At 38.5% G+C, this 12,277-nt stretch overlaps 1 non-coding gene across 1 annotated transcript; it reads right to left on the bottom strand.

Annotated features, from left to right (window-relative positions):
* Window positions 1-3,701: 3,701 nt before the first annotated feature.
* Window positions 3,702-3,808, bottom strand: LOC129659757 (U6 spliceosomal RNA). The gene has a single exon (XR_008718228.1). It is a non-coding gene; the product is annotated as a U6 spliceosomal RNA (small nuclear RNA).
* Window positions 3,809-12,277: the final 8,469 nt, after the last annotated feature.

The raw sequence follows: 12,277 nt of genomic DNA, 5'->3' as shown, positions 1-12,277 counted from the left end.
AACCTATTTAATAACAAAGGTGTCCTTATCCAATAAGCCTTTTGAAATCTTTCAATTCGGAGATCTCAATTCATCAAACCCATTCAGACATAAAAGTTTTAAGATCAAGATATCATATTTAGGGCAGACTAAATGGTATATTAAATGTGACAAGCTCTACATTCTCTTGAGACATGCTCATTAAACTTAAAAGAAGCTATTTGTAATATCAGGATGCATTAATAATGCTAAAGGGAAAGAATGTAAATATACTGGGGTATATTTGCCAACATTAAAAATAAAGTTCTTTTTCTTTATTGTGAACCACGTTATAACATATCAGTACCTGCTCACCATTGCATGAGTAGCAGTAAGCAATTTAGTTTGAAGGTCTGGTACACAAAGGTAACACATCTGATGGTGAGTGAAAATATATGCAAATAATAGTTCACTTTTAATAAAGTTACTATAACTTAATAACTTTCTTCAAACAAATAGAATATGGATAAGAAAATAGTAAGTGTAAAAGAGAAAACTGAGCAGATACCACTTTACTATCTTTAATATGGAGAAGAACTAGTAGTGATGTCAATGCTCCGAAATAGAGAATTTGTCTCTTCTCTCTTTTTGGCATCATCAATATGGTTGGTTTATCAATTTTATTGATCTCAAAGATGTCAATTTGATATCATTAATTTTCTTCAGTACTTTTAAAAATATTGGTTAATTTTCACTTTTTAGAATATCTTTATTGATATATAACTGGTATATTTTTGAATGTGTGGATCACAATAAACTGTGGAAAGTTCTGAAAGAGATGGGAATACCAGACCACCTGATCTGCCTCTTGAGAAATTTGTATGCAGGTCAGGAAGCAACAGTTAGAACTGCACATGGAACAACAGACTGGTTCCAAATCAGAAAAGGAGTACATCAAGGCTGTATATTGTCACCCTGCTTATCTAACTTATATGCAGAGTACATAATGAGAAACGCTGGACTGGAAGAAGCACAAGCTGGAATCAAGATTGCCGGGAGAAATATCAATAACCTCAGATATGCAGATGACACCACCCTTATGGCAGAAAGTGAAGAGGAACTAAAAAGCCTCTTGATGAAGGTGAAAGAGAAGAGTGAAAAATTTGGCTTAAAGCTCAACATTCAGAAAACGAAGATCAAGGCATCTGGTCCCATCACTTCATGGGAAATAGATGGGGAAACAGTGGAAACAGTGTCAGACTTTATTTTTGGGGGCTCCAAAATCACTGCAGATGGTGACTACAGCCATGAAATTAAAAGATGCTTACTCCTTTGAAGGAAAGTTATGACCAACCTAGATAGCATATTCAAAAGCAGAGACATTACTTTGCCAAAAAAGGTCCATTTAGTCAAGGCTATGGTTTTTCCTGTGGTCATGTATGGATGTGAGAATTGGACTGTGACAAAAGCTGAGTGCCGAAGAATTGATGCTTTTGAAGTGTGGTGTTGGAGAAGACTCTTGAGAGTCCCTTGGGCTGCAAGGAGATCCAACCAGTCCATTCAGAAGGAGATCAGCCCTGGGATTTCTTTGGAAGGAATGATGCTAAAGCTGAAACTCCAGTACTTTGGCCACCTCATGCAAAGAGTTGACTCATTGGAAAAGACTCTGATGCTGGGAGGGATTGGGGGCAGGAGGAGAAGGGGACGACAGAGGATGAGATGGCCAGATGGCATCATTGACTCGATGGACGTGAGTCTGGGTGAACTCCGGGAGTTGGTGATGGACAGGGAGGCCTGGCGTGCTGCGATTCATGGGGTCGCAAAGAGTCAGATATGACTGAGCGACTGAACGGAACTCAACTGGTATATTAAAAACTGAATATATTTAATGTGTACAATTTGGTTAGTTTGGACATATTCATATACATGGGAAATCATAATACGGTCAAGGTAATAGAGCTACATATCACCTCTAATTTTCTTTGTACCCCTTTGCTTTTGTTATAAGAACTCAAAACAGATCTACCCTCAACAAAATTTTAATTGCACAATGCAATATGGTTAACTACAGATACTATGTTGTATGACAGATCTCTAGAACATACACACCTTGCACAAGTGAACATTTTAAAATTGAAGTGTACTCAATTTACAAGATTAGCATAGTGAATCAGTATTGTTGTCAATTATATTCATTATAGATTATTACAAGATAGTGGCTATTTCTCTGTGCGATCCAGTATATCTTTCTTTTTTTTTTATTTTATTTTATTATTTAACTTTACAATATTGTATTGATTTTGCCATATATCAAAATGAATCGACCACAGGTATACACGTATTCCCCATCCTGAGCCTTCCTCCCTCGTCCCTCCCCATACCATTCCTCTGGGTCGTCCCAGTGCACCAGCCCGAAGCATCCAGTATTGTGCATCGAACCTGGACTGGTGACTCATTTCATATATGATATTATACATGTTTCAATGCCATTCTCCCAAATCATCCCACCCTCTCCCTCTCCCACAGAGTCCAAAAGACTGTTCTATACATCAGGGTCTCTTTTGCTGTCTTGTATACAGGTTTATTGTTACCATTATTCTAAATTCCATATATATGCGTTAGTATACTGTATTGGTGTTTTTCTTTCTGGCTTACTTCACTCTGTATAATAGGCTCCAGTTTCATCCACCTCATTAGAACTGATTCAAATGCATTCCTTCTAATGGCTGAGTAATACTCCATTGTGTATACGTACCACAGCTTTCCCATCCATTCCTCTGCTGATCGACATCTAGGTTGCTTCCATGTCCTGGCTATTATAAACAGTGCTGCGATGAACATTGGGGTACATGTGTCTCTTTCAATTCCGGTTTCCTCAGTGTGTATGCCCAGCAGTGGGATTGCTGGATCATAAGGCAGTTCTATTTCCAGTTTTTAAAAGAATCTCCACACTGTTCTCCATAGTGGCTGTACTAGTTTGCATTCCCACCAACAGTGGAAGAGGGTTCCCTTTTCTCCACACCCTCTCCAGCATTTATTGCTTGTAGACTTTTTGATCGCAGCCATTCTGACTGGCGTGAAATGGTACCTCATAGTGGTTTTGATTTGCATTTCTCTGATAGTGAGTGATGTTGAGCATCTTTTCATGTGTTTGTTAGCCATCTGTATGTCTTCTTCGGAGAAATGTCTATTTAGTTCTTTGGCCCATTTTTTGATTGGGTCATTTATTTTTCTGGAGTTGAGCTGTAGGAGTTGCTTGTATATTTTTGAGATTAGTTGTTTTTCTGTTGCTTCATTTGCTATTATTTTCTCCCATTCTGAAATCTGTCTTTTCACCTTGCTTATAGTTTCCTTTCTTGTGCAAAAGCTTTTAAGTTTAATTAGGCCCCATTTGTTTATTTTTGCTTTTATTTCCAGTATTCTGGGAGGTGGGTCATAGAGGATCCCACTGTGATGTATGTCAGAGAGTGTTTTGCATATGTTCTCGTCTAGGAGTTTTATAGTTTCTGGTCTTACGTTGAGATCTTTAATCCATTTTGAGTTTATTTTTGTGTATGGTGTTAGAAAATGTTCTAGTTTTATTCTTTTACAAGTGGTTGACCAGTTTTCCCAGCACCACTTGTTAAAGAGATTGTCTTTAATCCATTGTATATTCTTGCCTCCTTTGTCAAAGATAAGGTGACCATAGGTGTGTGGATTTATCTCTGGGCTTTCTATTTTGTTCCATTGATCTATATTTCTGTAAAAATATGGAACGCTTCACGAATTTGCGTGTCATCCTTGCGCAGGGGCCATGCTAATCTTCTCTGTATCGTTCCAATTTTAGTATATGTGCTGCCGAAGTGAGCACCAGTATATCTTTCTTGCTTACCGAGTTTATACACAGTGGTTTGCTAATCCCGTACCCCTAATTTCTCCCTAACCCCTTCCCTCTCCATTTCAGTAAATGTAAGTTTATTTCTGTATAAGTTTGTTTCTGTTTACAAATACACTCATTTGTATTTTTTTATTCTACTCTAATTCATAACCAGTACAATGTTTGTTTCTCTCTTTCTGACTTATGTAGTTAAGCATAATATTCTCTAGGCCCATCCTAGTTGCTACAAATGATAGTATTGCATAGGTAGATAGATGGCTATGTGTATAACATCTTCTTAAGCCAATAATTTGTTAACGGGTAGTTGGGTTGCCTGTCATATACTGTGTCTATTATTAATAGTTCTCCTATGAACATTGTGATGCATGTTGCTTTTCAAATTAGCCTTTTTATTTTTCTGGATATTTACCAAGGAGTAGAATGGCTGGATCATATGGTAGTTCTATTTTCAGTTTTTTGAGGCACATTCATACTGTTTTTCACAGAGGCTGCACAATTTACCTTTTCACCAACAGTATAGGAAAATTTCTTTTTCTCCACATCCTCTCCAACATTTGTTATTTGTAAACTATTTGATGATAGTTATTCTGACATGTTTGAGGTGATATCTCCTGGGGGTTTTGATGTGTATTTCTCTTTTCATGTGCCTGTTAGTATACTGCATGTCTTTTTTATTTTTTTTTTTAATTTTATTTTATTTTTAAACTTTACAAAATTGTATTAGTTTTGCCAAATATCAAAAATTTTTTTTAGAAAAATGTCTACTCAGGTCTTCTGCCTATTTTTTATTGGGTGGTTTCTTTTATGATATTTGAAATGTCTGCATATTTTGTATATTAACCCTCTGTCAGTGGCATCATTTGCAAATATTTTCTCCCATTCTTTATGCTGTCTATTCATTGTGTCAATGGTTTCCTTTCCTATGCAAAAGCTTTAAAGTTTAATTAGGTCCTATTTGTTTATTTTTGCATTTATGTGTTTTGCCTTAGGAGACTGAGCCAAGAAAAAATTTGTAATGATTTTTGTCAGTTTTCTACCTATGTTCTCTTTTAGGAGTTTTGTGGTTTTCATTCTTCCATTTAGGTCTTCAAACCATTTTAAATTTATTTTTGTACATGGTGTGAGGTTATGTTCTAAACTCATCATTTTCTCTGTTTTGTCCAATTTTCCCCATACCACTTGTTGACAAAACTATTTATTCATTGTATATTCTTGCCTCCTTAGGTTAATTGACTGTATGTGCATGGATTTACTTCTGAGCTCTCTTTTCTGTTCCATTGATCTGTGTGTCTTTTTAGTGCCAATATCATACTGTCTTGATTAGTGTATTCTTTTAGTATAATCTGAAGTCTGGCAGGGTTTTATCTCCAGCTTTGTTCTGTTTACTCAAAATTGCTTTGGCAATGTGAGATTTTTGTGGTTTCACACAAATTTTAGTATTATTTGTCCTATTCTATGAAAAACTTAATGGGCATTTTAAAAGGAATGATGTTAAATTTGTAGATTGCTCTGGATAGTACAGATGTTTTAGCAATATTAACTCCAATCCAAGAGCATAGGCTATCTTTCCATTTCTTTGTATCATCTTCTGTTTCTTTCATCAATGTTTTAGAGTTTTCAGAATATGAGTGTTTCACCTCCTAGGTTAAGTTTATTTTCCTAGATATTTTTATTATTTTTTATGTGATTTCTAAATGTGTTTTTTTTTTTTTAGTTTCTTTTTTTTTTTTTTTTTTTGATGTTTCGTTAGTAATGTCTAGAAACAAAATAGATTTCTGGGTATTAATCTTTTAATCTTGTATCCTGCAACCTTGCTGAATTTGTTTATTGCTTCTAATAGTTTGAGTGGAGACTTCAGGGCTCTCTGTGTAAAGTATCATTCCATCTGTAAATAGTGATAGTTTTACCTCTTGCCTTCTAAGGTAATACCTTTTCTTCCTGCCTCCCCACCTCCCTTCCCCCATTTTTCTCTCTCTTTCCCTCCCTTCCTTTCTCCTTCCATTTTGTCTGGTTGATACATGTATAGGACTTCCAATAGATGTTAAATAGAAGTAGCAAGAGTGGCCATTCTTGTCCTGTTCCTGATCTTAGAGGAGATGCTTTCATCTTTTCACCATTAAGTATTAGTTTGGCTGTATGTTTGTCATAAATGGCCTTTATTATATTGAGATATATTCTGGCTATATACTAGCTTATTTAAGTAATCTTCAATCCTTATTATATATTTGCCTCTCCTTTTGGTATTTTCCCTTTCCTATGGATTCTTACTTCTTATCCATTTAAAGAAGACTCTTCAACATTTCTTTTAGGGTAGGTTTAGTATTGCTGAATTTATTAAGTTTCTGGTTTTTCTGAGAAGTTCTTTATTCCTCTTTATTTATCATTCTAAATGATAATTATTGCTAAATAGAGTTATCTTGAGTGAAGGTTGTTTTTTTTTTTTTTTTTTTTTCCCTCTCAGCCCTTTGATATACTATGCAGCTGCTCCCTTGTGGCTTGCAGAGTTTGTGCAGATAGCCTTATGGAGATTCCACTGTATTTAACTACTTTTCTCTTGCTGCTTTTATAATTCTCTCTTTAACTTTTGCCATCTTCTTTATGATAGTCTTGACGTGGGATTGTTTGGGTTCGTTTCTGGGAGCTTATATGCTTCCTCTAGTTAGATATATGTTTCTTTCTTTAGATACGAAAAGATTTCAGGCATAATTTCTTCAAATACAGTTTCAATATCCTTCTCTTTCTCTCTTTGCCTGCTGAAACCCTATAATGCAAATGTTGGCATGCTAATGTTATCCCAGATATGCATTGCATCTCATGTTTTTTAAATTTATTTTATTTTTTTTGTCATTCTGTCTGCTGCTCTGATTGAATGGTTTCCATCATTCTATCTTCTAGATCATTCATGTTTTGTTTTGAATCATTTAGTCTGATGTTCATTGTTTCTAGAGGGCTTTATATCTCAGATATTTTATTGCATATTTTTGTTTTCTTCACATTTTCTAGGTCCTTGTTAAAATGGTCTGTGTTTAGATCAATTCTCTTTTCTAATTCAATTACTATCTTTATTACCACTGTTTTGAATTCATTGGTACCTTATATATTTATGTTTCATTATTTAATTTTTTAGAGGTTGAGACTTTCTCCTTCAATTAAGAGTAGCTCCTCTGACTTTGCATTTTGCTTAACTTTCTCTGTCCCTATGAATTTAGATGAAACAGTTCTGTATCACGGTCTTGAAACTGTGAGCTTGTGTGGGAGCAGCCCTGTGTGGACTGTGTGTGCCCAGTGCCTTTGCGGGGAGGACTGGGTTTCATGTGGATGCCTGTCAAGCCTTCCCTCAAGATGCCCTGGCTACTTTCACCTGTAGGGGGTGTGATGGTGATGGCGGAGCTAGAGCCTACACAGGGTATGAGGCAGGACTTCTTCACTGCTCAGTGGCTGTTACTGCCCTGAGAGGGGTCTTGTCCCAATGGTGTCTTCCTCCCATTGCTGGAAGGGAAGCCCTCAGGGTCAGGCTTGAGCTGGCTCTGTTCCTTCTCTGTGTGTTTTTCTTTCTCCCCACACTGGGGTTTTTGCCCTAAAAGAAGGGAGTGCTAAAGCAAGTGAAACTTACCATGCTTACAGGGGTCCAGTGATATGCCTTTGTAGACATCTGTGGCTCCTCTCAGACACAGCCCATGGTCACTTCCTTTCTCCATTGTGGCTACCCAGATATACTGCCAGGCTGTGGCATGGAACGGATGTGGACAAAGTGTTCTCTTGGCTTAAGCCAAGACAAGCCTCACACATGTGCGCACTCTTCCTCTCTCTTTCTCTTACTAGGACATTTCCTTGGAAAACAGCTTCTTCTGCCCCTACATGCATTAGAATTTTATCTGACTAAGAAATAACTACAAGATTTGAAGATTATTGAATAATTAGAAAAGGGAAATTATATGTGGGTGCTACAAGTGCATTGAATTATGCAAGCTCCTTTGCCATGATAAGGCTGAGATCATGAAGTGTTTTTTGTTTTTTTTGTGGGGTTTTTTGGCCAGTAACCTAACAGAAGCAGAAGAGATTAGGAAGAGGTGGCAAGAACACACAGAAGAACTACACAAAAGAGGTCTTAATGACTCCAAAATCCATAATGATGTGTTCACTCACCTAGAGCTGGACATTATGGAATGTGAAGTCAAGTGGGCCTTAGGAAGCATTGCTATGAACAAAGCTAGTGGAAGTGATGGAATTCCAGCTGAGCTATTTCAAATCCTAAAAGACAATGTTGTTAAGAGGCTGCGCTCAATATGTCAGGAAATTTGGAAAACTCAGCAGTGGCTACAGGACTGGAAAAAGTCCGTTTTCATTCCAATTCCAAGTAAAGGCAATGCCAGAGAATGTTCAAACTATTATACAATTACACTCATTTCACATGCTAGCAAAGTTATGCCTCAAAATCCTTCAGACTAGGCTTCAGCAGTATGTGAACCGAGAACTTCCAGATAGTCAAGCTGGGTTTAGAAAAGGCAGAGGAACCAAAAATCAAATTGCTAATATTCTTTGGATCATAGAGAAAGCAAGAGGATTCCAGAAAAACATCTACCTTGTGGATCACAACAAGATGATGTGGATCACATCAAACTGGAAAATTCTTAAAGAGATGGGAATGCCAGACCAGCTTACCTGTATCCTGAGAAAATTGGGAAAGAAATATGACAAGGGTATATATTGTCACCCTGCTTCTTTAATTTCTATGTTAAGGTAAATAATATGAAATGCCAGGCTGAATGAAGCACAAGCTGGAAACAAGATTGCAGGAAGAAATATCAACAACCTCAAATATGCAGATGATACCACTCTAATGGCAGAAAGTGAAGAGGACTAACAAGTCTCTTGATGAGGGTGAAAGAAGAGAGTGAAAAAGCTGGCTTGAAACTTAACATTCAAAAAGCTAAGATCATGGTATCTGATTTCATCACTTCATGGCAAATAGAAGGGGAAAAAATGGAAACAGTGACGTATTTTATTTTCTTGTTTCTAAAATCACTGCAGATGGTGACTGCAACCATAAAATTAAAAGATGCTTGCTTCTTAGAAGCAAAGTTACAACAAACTTAGGCAGTGTGTTAAAAAGCAGAGATGTCACTTTGCTGACAAAGATATGTATAATCAAAACTATGACTTTTCCAGTAACATGTATGGATGTGAATGTTGGACCATAAAGAAGACTGAGAGCTGAAGACTTGATACTTTCAAACTGGTCCTGGTGAAGACTCTTAAGAGTCCCTTGAACAGCAAGGAGCCCAAACCAGTCAATCCTAAAGGAAATCAACCCTGAATATTCATCGACAAGACTGATGCTGATGTTTCAACTTTGGCTACCTACTGTGAAGAGCCGATTTATTGTACAAGACCTTAATGATGAAAAAGATTGAAGGCAAAAGGTGAAGTGAGCAGCAGAGGATGGGATGGTTGGCTAACATCACCAACTCAATGGACATGAGTTTGAGCAAACTCTGGAAGATAGTGGAGGACAAAGGAGCCTGGCAGGCTACAGTCCATGGGGCCATAAAGAGTTAGACACAACTTGGTGGCCAAATAAAAACGGCAGATGCATAGTGGGCGGTCTGTGATGAAGAAACATATCAGTGACTGGAAATGAGGTGATTCAAGTTATGCAGCCACAAAACCTCAAGTAAAATCATCACCTACGATAATTTGCAAGGCATAATATAGACTTACTTAGCCTGTGTGTCTACTCATTGGCTCCTGGAGGCTTCTTTTGACTCTGCACTATAAGAAAGATGATACCAGGAAATATTTGGCCAGTTTATGAGTAGAAATAAAAGAGATTAAGTCATACATTGTAAACTTTTCAGAGTTTTAAAAGCCAACTGCTTTTCTCCACCCCAAAATAATAGATGAACATAAAAACAAGAGCAATCCAGGGAGATTCCTCAGTTCAAGTGCTTGACTTGAGGCTGAAGTAAACATCAGATAAGGAGGTTAACCACACACACAATCCATTTGCTCCAAGTGGGCCCTTGGGACATAGATTTAGCTGAAGGAAAGCCAGTGGGACAAGAAAGGGCAGCCCAATAAATCAGAGTTGAAATCTGTCTGAAAAAGAACTTTGGGTGTGGCTACTGGGACCTAAAGCTAACTGACAACAAAGAAATGAGATGCATTAAAGGTTTTCAAGGGAATTAAAATACCAAAGAAACATTGAGTTTGGAATAAAAAATTCCTGTGACTGTTGAAAGAATCTTAAAACAACATTCATATTAAACTTTGCAAGAGATGGTGGAGGAATTTGATCTTTAGTGATTTGAAAGACTTTTGGAAATGTTTAGAGAATACTTAGAATGAAAGTTTCTATTGGTCAAGGAGGGTCCTCCTACTTACTCCCAAGAACATTATTGAATGTATTGCCCATCAGATCAGTTCAGTCGCTCAGTTGTGTCCGACTCTTTGCAACCACATGAACCACAGCACATCAGGCCTCCCTGTCCATCACCAACTCCCAGTTCAGTTCAGTTGCTCAGTCATGTCTGACTATTTGTGACCCCATGAATCGCAGCACGCCAGGCCTCCCTGGCCATCACCATCTCCCGGAGTTTACTCAAACTCACGTCCATTGAGTCAGTGATGCCATCCAGCCATCTCATCCTCTGTTGTCCCCTTCTCCTCCTGCCCCCAATCCCTCCCAGCATCAGAGTCTTTCCCAATGAATCAACTCTTTGCATGAGGTGGCCAGAGTACTAGAGTTTCAGCTTCAGCATCATTCCTTCCATGGAAATCCCAGGGCTGATCTCCTTCAGAATGGACTGGTTGGATCTCCTTGCAGGCCAAGGGACTCTCAAGAGTCTTCTCCAACACCACAGTTCAAAAGCATCAATTCTTCGGCGCTCAGCTTTCTTCAATGGCACCCCACTCCAGTACTCTTGCCTGGAAAATCCCATGGACGGAGGAGCCTGGTAGGCTGCAGTCCATGGGGTCGCTAAGAGTCAGACACGACTGAGCGACTTCACTTTCACTTTTCACTTTCATGCATTGGAGAAGGAAATGGCAACCCACTCCAGTGTTCTTGCCTGGAGAATCCCAGGGACGGGGGAGCCTGATGGGCTGCCGTCTCTGGGGTCGCACAGAGTCGGACACGACTGAAGCGACTTAGCAGCAGCAGCAGCAGCTTTGTTCACAGTCCAACTCTCACATCCATACATGACCACTGGAAAAACCATAGCCTTGACAAGACAGACCTTTGTTGGCAAAGTAATGTCTCTGCTTTTGAATATGCTATCTAGGTTGGTCATAACTTTCCTTCCAAGGAGTAAGTGTCTTTTAATTTCATGGCTGCAATCACCATCTGCAGGGATTTTGGAGCCCAAAAAAATAGTCTGAAACTGTTTCCACTGTTTCCCCATCTATTTGCCATGAAGTGATAGGACCAGATGCCATGATCTTCGTTTTCTGAATGTTGAGCTTTAAGCCAAATTTTTCACTCTCCTCTTTCACTTTCATCAAGAGGGTCTTTAGTTCATCTTCACTTTCTGCCATAAGGGTGGTGTCATCTGCATATCTGAGGTTATTGATATTTCTCCCAGCAATCTTGATTCCAGCTTTTGCTTCTTCCAGTCCCGCATTTCTCATGATGTACTCTGCATAGAAGTTAAATAGGCAGGGTGACAATTTGTAGCCTTGACGTACTCCTTTTCCTATTTGGAACCAGTCTGTTGTTCCATGGCCAGTTCTAACTGTTGCTTCCTGACCTGCATATAGGTTTCTCAAGAGGCAGGTCCGGTGGTCTGGTATTCCCATGTCTTTCAGAACTTTCCACAGTTTATTGTGATCCACACAGTCAAAGGCTTTGGCATAGTCAATAAAGCAGAAATAGATGTTTTTCTGGAACACTCTTGCTTTTCCCATGATATAGCGGACGTTGGCAATTTGATCTCTGGTTCCTCTGCCTTTTCTAAAGCCAGCTTGAACATCTGGAAGTTCACGGTTCACGTATTGCTGGAACCTGGCTTGGAGAATTTTGAGCATTACTTTACTAGCGTGTGAGATGATTGCAATTGTGTGGTAGTTTGAGCATTCTTTGGCATTGCCTTTCTTTGGGATTGGAATGAAAACTGACCTTTTCCAGTCCTGTGGCCACTGCTGAGTTTTCCAAATTTGCTGGCATATTGAGTACAGCACTTTCACAGCATCATCTTTCAGGATTTGAAATAGCTCAACTGGAATTCCATCACCTCCACTAGCTTTGTTCGTAGTGATGCTTTCTAAGGCCCACTTGACTTCACATTCCAAGATGTCTGGCTCTAGGTGAGTGATCACACCATTGTAATTATCTTGGTTGTGAAGATCTTTTTTGTACAGTTCTTCTGTGTATTCTTGCCACCTCTTCTTAATATCTTCTGCTTCTGTTTGGTCCAAGATGATCTTAATCTAACAAATGAAGGT

Source organism: Bubalus kerabau, chromosome 8 (assembly GCF_029407905.1).
Source record: "Bubalus kerabau isolate K-KA32 ecotype Philippines breed swamp buffalo chromosome 8, PCC_UOA_SB_1v2, whole genome shotgun sequence".
Taxonomy (NCBI): Eukaryota; Metazoa; Chordata; class Mammalia; order Artiodactyla; family Bovidae; genus Bubalus; species Bubalus kerabau.
The sequence above is the reverse complement of the archived record's forward strand: the minus strand, read 5'-3'. Positions and strand labels throughout refer to the sequence as shown.